A 9,483-nucleotide genomic window follows, 5' to 3' on the forward strand; every position below is an offset into this window, starting at 1 on the left:
GTATTAAAAAAAAGAACGTCATTTTATTCTTCGGAGAGTGCTATTGGTAAAACATTGAGGTTTATGTTGTCTGTTAAGAAGCGCTTCACGATGTGCATAGCTTGTCAAAGGTTATTAGCGACTTGATACAGACATGTGGCTCTGTTTTTCAGTGTTATGCCTAATTTTAAATCATTTATCATTATTTTAGTCATTTTTTCTGTTTTACTATATGTTCATTAATTTACATGATGCTTTGGAGATGGAGGGTGGAACACATTGAAGCTAAGGTTTTTATTTATTCTTTTTAGATATATTCTACATTGGGACACAAAAATGGTTCAAATGGCTCTGAGCACTATGCGACTTAACTTCTGAGGTCATCAGTCGCCTAGAACTTAGAACTAAACCTAACTAACCTAAGGACATCACACACATCCATGCCCGAGGCAGGACTCGAACCTGCGACCGTAGCGGTCGCTCGGCTCCAGACTGTAGCGCCCAGAACCGCACGGCCACTCCAGCCGGCCATTGGGACACACATTCGTAGTTCGTCGGAGATGTCTGAAAACGTGGTCTGTACAAATAACATCGATATCGCATCGCACTGTGATAGATCAGGGATGCCTTCGCTGAGTAGGAGCCTCCTATCAACACTGTCTGTCTGATAACCAGCAAGTACCTGTCTGGTTTTAACATTTAACAGTTAGCACGTTGTAACAAATAAACTCTTGGTACAAACTTTAACTGACAGTGGATTAGCTCCTTTTGAATATAAACAGCATATGTGGACTACTACTTTCGTTCTGCAGCAGTAAGAGCACACAAACGTTGTGGCAGGTGGCAGTTCCACACAAAGCATTACTCTACAGAATTAAAGGATTGACAGGCGCTGTAAACTACGAGCTTTTCGTGGTAATCTTTGTTACAAGTCTGATTCTATTGCTCTGATGGAGGAGTGTCTATTCGTCATAAGCAAATTGCATTTTGAAATCAAGATGTATAGTTGATGGACAGGAATGTGGAAACTTCACGAGAAATGCATGCTTGGACATATATGGAGATGCTAAGCCTGCGGGTTGCGATGTTTTATTTCACCATGGACGGCACTTGTGCAGTGTCTTCACTACATTCCAGGTGTCATTCACTGGCAGAACAGCGCTCTGTGTAGCTGTGAGTGCATTACGTTGGAGCTAAATGAATTCGTGATATGTTTTTTTTTTTTACAGTGTTTCCTTATTTTTCTCCAGTTGTTGCATATGACCTAAAATATTCTCTTACATGAAAATAGAACGACATACATTTGGAATAACAGTATATAAGAAGAAAATACAGCCAGTGCGTTGGATCAGTGCTAACTTATGACTATAACGCTTAGATATCTTTGTAGTGAATCAATTACATTGAGGTGACAAAAGACATGGTGTAGCGATATGCACATATACAGATGGCTGTAGTACCGCGTACACAAGATATAAAAAAGGACAGTATATTAACGGAGCAGTCATTTGAACTCATGTGAAAAGGTTTCCAACGCAATTATGGCCACACGACGCAAATTAACAGACTCTTGAACGCGGAAAGGTGGTCGGAGCTAGATGCAGGAGACATTACATTTCGAAAATCGGTAGGAATTCCGGGATCCACTGCGTCAAGAGTGTGTTCTGAGAATACCAAATTTCAGACATTACCTCTCGACGGACAAAGCAGTGGCCGGCGTCCTTCACTTAACAACCGAAATCAGCTGCATTGCCGGCCGCGGTGGTCTCGCGGTTCTAGGCGCTCAGTCCGGAACCGCGCGACCGCTACGGTCTCAGGTTCGAATCCTCCCTTGGGCATGGATGTGTGTGATATCCTTAGGTTAGTTAGCTTTAAGTAGTTCTAAGTTCTAGGGGACTGATGAACACAGATTTTAAGTCCCATAGTGCTCAGAGCTATTTCAGCTGCATTTGCGTAGCCTTGTCAGTTCTGCTTTAAATAACTGCATAAATCAATGTTAGATGTACGACGAACGTATCATTTAGGACAGTGCGGCGAATTTGGAGTTAATGGGCTATGGCAGCAAACGATCGACGCGAGTGCCTTTTCTAACAGCACGACATCCCTTGCAGCCTCTCTCCTGGGCTCGTGACCATATCAGATGGACCCTAGACGACTGGGAAACTGTGGCCTGGTCAAATGAGTCCAGATTTCAGTTAGTAAGAACTGATGGTAGGATTCGAGTGTGGTGCATACCCTACGAAGCCATGGGATCCAAGTTGTCAACAAGGCACTGTGCAAGCTGGTTGAGACTCCATAATGGTGTGGATTGTGTTTACCTTGAATGGATTGGGCCTCTGGTCCAACTCGACCGATCATGGACTGGAAATGGTTAGGTTAGGTTACCTGGAGACAATCTGCAGCCACTGATGGCCTCCACGTTGTCAAACAACGATGTCATGTCACCGGACCACAATGGTTAGCGATCGTTTTGAAGAACATTCTGGACAATTCGAGCCAATGATCTGACCATCCAGATCGCACGACATGAATCCCATCGAGTATTTATCGGACATAATATAGAAGTCAGCTCGTGCACAACATCCTGCAGCGGCAACACTTTCGCAATTATGGACGGCGACAGCTGCAGAAATGCTCAGTATTTCTGCAGGGGACTTCCAACGACTTTTTGAGTCCATGCCACGTCAAGTCACAGCACTACGCCTGGAAAAACGGGGTCCGACATGATATTAGGAGATATCTCATGACTTTTGCCGCCACAGTGTAATGTATCAACAGAAACACTGGAAATATTCTAGTGAATCAGAGGCCAATCTGGATTTAACAAAAAAGGCAAATGCGTAGAAGAGAGGTTGATACAACTGGTGCTACAATGAAATTCAAGAAACAGACGACCAACCAATGAAAGGCCATCAGACCTAAGGACAACTCTGTCCTAGACATTGCAGTAGTTACTTGTCAGGTAATAGATGCAGATGGCGATAGATGGATAGCTTATCTAAACGTATGCGTTGATGTAGCTGGAACTGACTTAGTGTGTGGCAACTCATGCTCTGATAAATTACAAAATTTTCGCTTCTCTGACTTCAAATATACTTCCCTGGTAATTCCCCTAAACAGTGACACGTCTGCAGGTTCCTGCGATTTAACAAAGGATATTTTGAGAATGGCATTAATGTCCCTACGAATCCACATGGCCACAAACAGTAAACATAACCAGAGAGGCCAACAGAAAGATGTTCACTAACACATCGCTTTATGTCGAACTGGAAGTCCGGACGGCGACGACGATATAGCTGCAGGCATGCTTCCACTACGACAGCGGCAGCAGACGTAAACACTGCTGACGCCGATTTGTAAAGGCCTGGGCTGCGATCCTTATGGTTGCCGGATGACAAAGCATGGGGAATGGTGCTGAAGGCTGGTTGGTGCTTTGTGCGCTGATGAAATAACATTAGCAAGACATATGTTTGTTCAAAGAAAGTGCTACAATTGAATTATCAACTTCATAGCAACAGCGAACAAGGCAACAAAAACAGCATGCATGGTAGAATCCACTGAAGTGTGTGCTCAGCCGCCTGTCGAGGCCGTTCTCTAGTGTGGCAGGTCACGTGACACCGTGAAGCCACGCAGGGTAGCGAGCGTCAGCCGCAGCTCGCACTTTGGCGTTGACCACCAGATCGCAGGCAGCTTGTTGGTAGGGCATTCTCGTGGTCATCGAAGGGGTATGGCTGGGTAAACTCTACCAGCACGGCATGTGGCGAAGATGGTAGTGCAGTTGTGGCATGGCTCTCCCCCAGATACAGACAGTGAGTGTCTTTAGAATGAGATTTTCACTCTGCAGCGGAGTGTGCGCTGATATGAAACTTCCTGGCAGATTAAAACTGTGTGACGGGCCGAGACTCGAACTCGGGACCTTTGCCTTATGCGAGCAAGTGCTCTACTAACTGAGCAACCCAAGCATGACTCACGCCCCGTCCTCACAGGAGACGAGGTACTGGCAAAAGTAAAGCTGTGAGGACGGGGCGTGAGTCGTGCTTGGGTAGCTCAGTTGGTAGAGCACTTGCCCGCGAAGGCAAAGGTCCCGAGATCGAGTCTCGGCCCGACACACAGTTTTAATCTGCCAGGAAGTTTCAGTGAGTGTCTTTGTCTCCTCACAGATGGAACACCGGTGCAGCAGCCTTTACCGTGGCTCCCGGTCACGGCGACAGGTTGATGGTACACCGAAACACCGTCAGTTCGGCTCTCAGCAGGTCGGAGGAAGAAATCCTGAAGCCTTCACATCAGTGGATGAGATGTCGGCAGCTCACAGGTACCAAGTTTAGCAGACAATGCAGGCAACAGTCTACAAGGTAGATATCATCTGGCGGATTGGAGGCAGCATGTCACCGCATCTGCGTTGTAGCTGGCTCACTGAAAATGAACAGCCTGAGTATTTGTTACTGTCCATGTGACACTGATGTTGTGTATGGCCGAGTATGACGACAGTTATCTGCGTTTCTGGCCTCTCAGCGTCCTTCGCCGTACCTCAGTGTCACAGCAGTGGCTTTCAAGGCTTCAACTTGCTGCTTTTCCACCATGTCAGCTGGCTGATAAATGTTCTTGTGGAATACTTACTCATTATTGCGGCATTGTGCTGTGCTCTCAGAATGACGTTATGATCCAGCCTCAGAGAGATAACATTGTGGAATTAACGATTCAGACTTATCGGTCGAGTGGAGTGAAGCGACAGCTTCTGGGGTATGTCATATTGATTGCAGTATCATCAAATGGTTCAAATGGCTCTGAGCACTATGGGACTTAACATCTGAGGTCATCAGTCCCCTAGAACTTAGAACGCCCGCATCTCGTGGTCGTGCGGTAGCGTTCTCGCTTCCCACGCCCGGGTTCCCGGGTTCGATCCCCGGCGGGGTCAGGGATTTTCTCTGCCTCGTGATGGCTGGGTGTTGTGTGATGTCCTTAGGTTAGTTAGGTTTAAGTAGTTCTAAGTTCTAGGGGACTGATGACCATAGATGTTAAGTCCCATAGTGCTCAGAGCCATTTTTTTAGAACTTAGAACTACTTAAACCTAACTAACCTAAGGACATCACATACATCCATGCCCGAGGCAGGATTCGGACCTGCGACCGTAGGAGGCGCGCAGTTTCAGACTGAAGCTCCTAGAACCGCTCGGCCACACTGGCCGGCCTGCAGTATCATCGCTGATTGCTACATGGCGTAGTGGTCTGGTTTAAGTTAACTTCAGGTTGGCTGGAGAAAGCTTTAAGAAAACTTTGAATTTGTCAGTAGTATCTTTCTATGGTGCAAAAGCTCCGTAATCAATTTTCTGGTGCCCTAGTCCTGTCTACGAAAACCCATCTCTCAGACGTAACTATTTAACAGAGATATCTGACAGACGAATCACAGTGAAGTATAGATGGCTGGATTACTTTTAAAAAACACTCCGTCTTCAGGCCACAAGTGGCCCATCGGGACCATCCGACCGCCGTGTCATCCTCAGCTGAGGACGCGGATAGGAGGGGCGTGTGGTCAGCACACCGCTATCCCGGTCGTTATGATGGTTTTCGTGGACCGCAGCCACTACTATTCGCTCGTGTAGCTCCTCAGTTGGCATCACGAGGCTGAGTGCACCCCGAAAAATGCCAACAGCACATGGCTGCCCGGGTGGTGACCCATCCAAGTACGGGCCACACCCGACAGCGCTTAACTTCGGTGATCTCACGTGAACCGGTGTATCCATTGCGGCGAGGCCGTTGCCTGGATTACTTTTAACTGACTTAAAATTGGTATAGGCCAAAGATTCTCAGATTTCTCTCAGTGTTCGTTTTACCTTTTTGACACAATAAGTTTGATGTAGATGTAGATGTAGAATAAGTTTGATGTAGATGTAGGATAAGTTTGCTGTTTCCAACGATTCTCTCAAGGACATCTCTCACATACATGACATAAACAGTACATCTCATCTCTACTCAATCAATGTCGACACTCACCTTGGACGTAAGCGAACTGTGAAACATTTTCCTGTGTTTTTTGTACATAACTAGATGTTGCACCAAACACAGATTTTAAGGATTTCGAAACTTTTTTTTTTTTTTTTTTTTGAAACTCTTTCAGCGAGCTACTGAAACGATGTAAGGTTGTTGTTTGAGAGGATGGTTCAAATGGCTCTGAGCACTATGGGACTTAACATCTATGGTCATCAGTCCCCTAGAACTTAGAACTACTTAAACCTAACTAACCTAAGGACATCACACAACACCCAGTCATCACGAGGCAGAGAAAATCCCTGACCCCGCCGGGAATCGAACCCGGGAACCCGGTCGCGGGAAGCGAGAACGCTACCGCACGACCACGAGCTGCGGACTAAACGAGTTTGAGAGGACTGTCTGTCCTTATGAGTCGTCGATCAGGAATATCTTCCATCTTGTACCATGGAAGCGCTTTCTGTACGTGTTTTCCTGACAGGTCCCGCCATCTAACGTCGCCGGAGTGACGGATGGACACACAGTCATCCTGGATTTCTTGTGAACCATGTAAATTGATCTAGAAATGAAACCAACCAAAGCGATGTAGTGATAAAGGCTCTGGGCTCCTAGCCAGGAGGAGCGGGATTTAAATCCTTGACGGGCTCGCCTCGTGTGCGGTTTCGAGATTTGGAAACATATAATAGCATGATTTGCAATTTAGTTTTCTGAAGCCACGACCAGTTTCGGATTCCAAAACCGATCTCAAGTTATTACGAGCCTAACGTCGTGACGAACACAGACATTCTGGTATTGTTATTTAAGTAATTACTACGGTTGGATGCCCTGAAGTACTATGTCCAGCTTGCTGGAAAATATACTTTTTCAGGATCGCCTAAATGTCTTTAGGTGAACAGCACACTGTCTCTTTACAAAAATGCAACTAGAGCTCTATCGTCGACAGGGTGCAAAAGTGTAAGCTGTTTTCCATCTTTTACATGCATGAAGACTCCACTGGAGCATGAAACAATCTTGGCGTACTAGGCCCATCACTAAGCAAACGCCGCGCCGGGTAGTCGCGCTGTTTGAGGCGCCTTGCCGCGGTTCGCGTGGCTCCCCCTGTCGGAGGTTCGAGTCCTCCCTCGGGCCTGGGTGTGTGTGTTGTCCTTAGTGTAAGTTAGTTTAAGTTAGATTAAGTAGTGTGTAAGCCTAGGGTCCGATGACCTCAACAGTTTGGTCCCATAGGAACTTACCACCACCAACCACCACCACCAAGGAAACCTAATACGCTTGAAGTCATCGGATACTTCCCAATATCGTGTCGGACGTCCTTTTGCCCGGCGTAGTGCAGAAACTCGATGGGCTCAATGAGTCGTTGGGCCGGCCGCTGTGACCGAGCGGTTCTAGGCGCTTCAGCCCGGAACCGCGCTGCTGCTACTGTCGCAGGTTCGAATCCTGCCTCGGGCAGGATGTGTGTGATGTCCTTAGGTTAGTTCTAAGTCTAGAGGACTGATGACCTTATATGTTAAGTCCCATACCCTTTGAACCAGTTTTGAGTAGTTGGAAGGCCCTGCAGAAATACTGAGCTACGCTGCCCCTGTAGCCGTCCATAGTCGTGAAAGAGTTGGTGGTGCAGGATTTTGTGCACAAACTGACCTCTCGACTACGTACCATCAACAGTCAATCGGATTCAAGTAGGGCAATCTGGGCTCCACATCATTCGCTCGTATTGTTAAGAATGTCCTTCAAACGAGTCGCGAACAGCTGTGGCCTGGTGACATGGCGCATTGTCATCCATAAAAATTCCATGAAGTCCATGAAGGGCTGCAAATGGTCTTCAAGTAGCCCAATAACCATCTCCAGTCAACGATCCATGCAAACACAGACCATACCAGCATGGAGTAGCCACCAGCTTACACAATGCCTTGTTGACAATTTGAATCCATGGCTCCGTAGGGCTGCGCCACCCTCGAACCCTGTCATCAGTTCTTACCGACTGAAATCGGGGCTCATCTGACCAGCCACAGTTTTCCAGTCGTACAGAATCAACCGTTATCTTCACGAGCCTAGGAGAGGCGCTGCAGGCCATGTCGTGCTGTTAGCGAAGGCATTCGCGTCGATCGTCTGCTGTCATAACCTGTTAACGCCAAATTTCGCCGCACTGTCGTAACGTTCGTCGTACATCCCACATTAATTTCTGCGGTTATTTCACTCAGTGCTGCTGGTGTGTTAACGCTGACAACTCTACGCAAACTCCGCTGCTCTCTGCCATTTAGTGAAGATCGTCGGCCACTGCTTTATCCGCGGTGAGAGGTAATGCCTGAAATTTGGTATTCTCTGCACGTTCTTGACACAGTTGGTCCCGGAATAATGAATTCCCTAAGATTTCCGAAATTGAATTTCCCGTACACCTAGCTCCAGCTACTTTTCCGCGTTCAAAGACTTTTAATTCCCGTCTTGCGTCCATAATCACGTCGGGAACCTTTTCACACGAATCATCTGATTACAAATGACACGTTCGCCACTGCACTGCCATTTTATACCTTGAGTACGAGATGCTACCGCCATCTATATGTGCATATCGCTGTCTAACGATTTTTTGTCATCTCAGTGTAAGCAGTCACTTGAGTACGTTCTTTTCTCACCTCATCCTCTCACAAGTTTTTCGCTTGCTAAAGCATTTGCTATATAAGTGATCTGCTATCGGTATAAGAAACTGCCACTCCACGTAATATTTTATGACTAACGCTACGCCGACATGCGTGGTACGAAGTTCGGTTGATGATTGTTAAAATTATGGAGATCAGTGTAGGAAAAGGAATATGACACGATAATCCAAACAGTTTGTCCTCTCGAATCCAGTACTAAAGTTGACATGTGTAGTACTGTCGCCGATGATTGAGGATTTCCTATACCGAAACTATATAAAAGATCAGCTTAGACTTACGTTATACACACTTCACACAACAGAGATTAGAATATTCTACACTACTGGCTATTAAAATTGCTACACCACGAATATGACGTGCTACAGACGTGAAATTTAACCGACAGGAAGAAGATGCTGTGATATGCAAATGATTAGCTTTTCAGAGCATTCACACAAGGTTGGCGCTGGTGGCGACACCTACAGCGGGCTGACATGAGGAAAGTTTCCAACCGATTTCTCATACACAAACAGCAGTTGACCAACGTTGCCTGGTGAAACGTTGTTGTGATGCCTCGTGTAAGGAGGAGAAATGTGTACCATCACGTTTCCGACTCTGATAAAAGTCGGATTGTAGCCTATCGGGATTGCGGTTTAAGGTATCGCGACATTGCTGCTCGCGTTGGTCGAGATCCAATGGCTGTTACCAGAGTATGGAATCGGTGGATTCAGGACGGTAATACGGAACGCCGTGCTGGATCCCAACGGCCTCGTATCACTAGCAGTCGAGATGACAGGCATCTTATCCGCATGGCTGTAACGGATCGTGCAGCCACGTCTCGATCCCTGAGTCAACAGACGGGGACGTTTACAAGACAACAACCATCTGCACGA

The 9,483-nt window shown here is 46.7% G+C and overlaps 1 pseudogene; it reads right to left on the reverse strand.

The window, feature by feature from the left end:
- Positions 1-5,619: 5,619 nt before the first annotated feature.
- Positions 5,620-5,737, reverse strand: LOC124614610 (annotated as a pseudogene).
- Between the last annotated feature and the right edge of the window lie 3,746 nt (positions 5,738-9,483).

This window comes from Schistocerca americana, chromosome 4 (genome assembly GCF_021461395.2).
Source record: "Schistocerca americana isolate TAMUIC-IGC-003095 chromosome 4, iqSchAmer2.1, whole genome shotgun sequence".
In the NCBI taxonomy this organism is placed as follows: domain Eukaryota; kingdom Metazoa; phylum Arthropoda; class Insecta; order Orthoptera; family Acrididae; genus Schistocerca; species Schistocerca americana.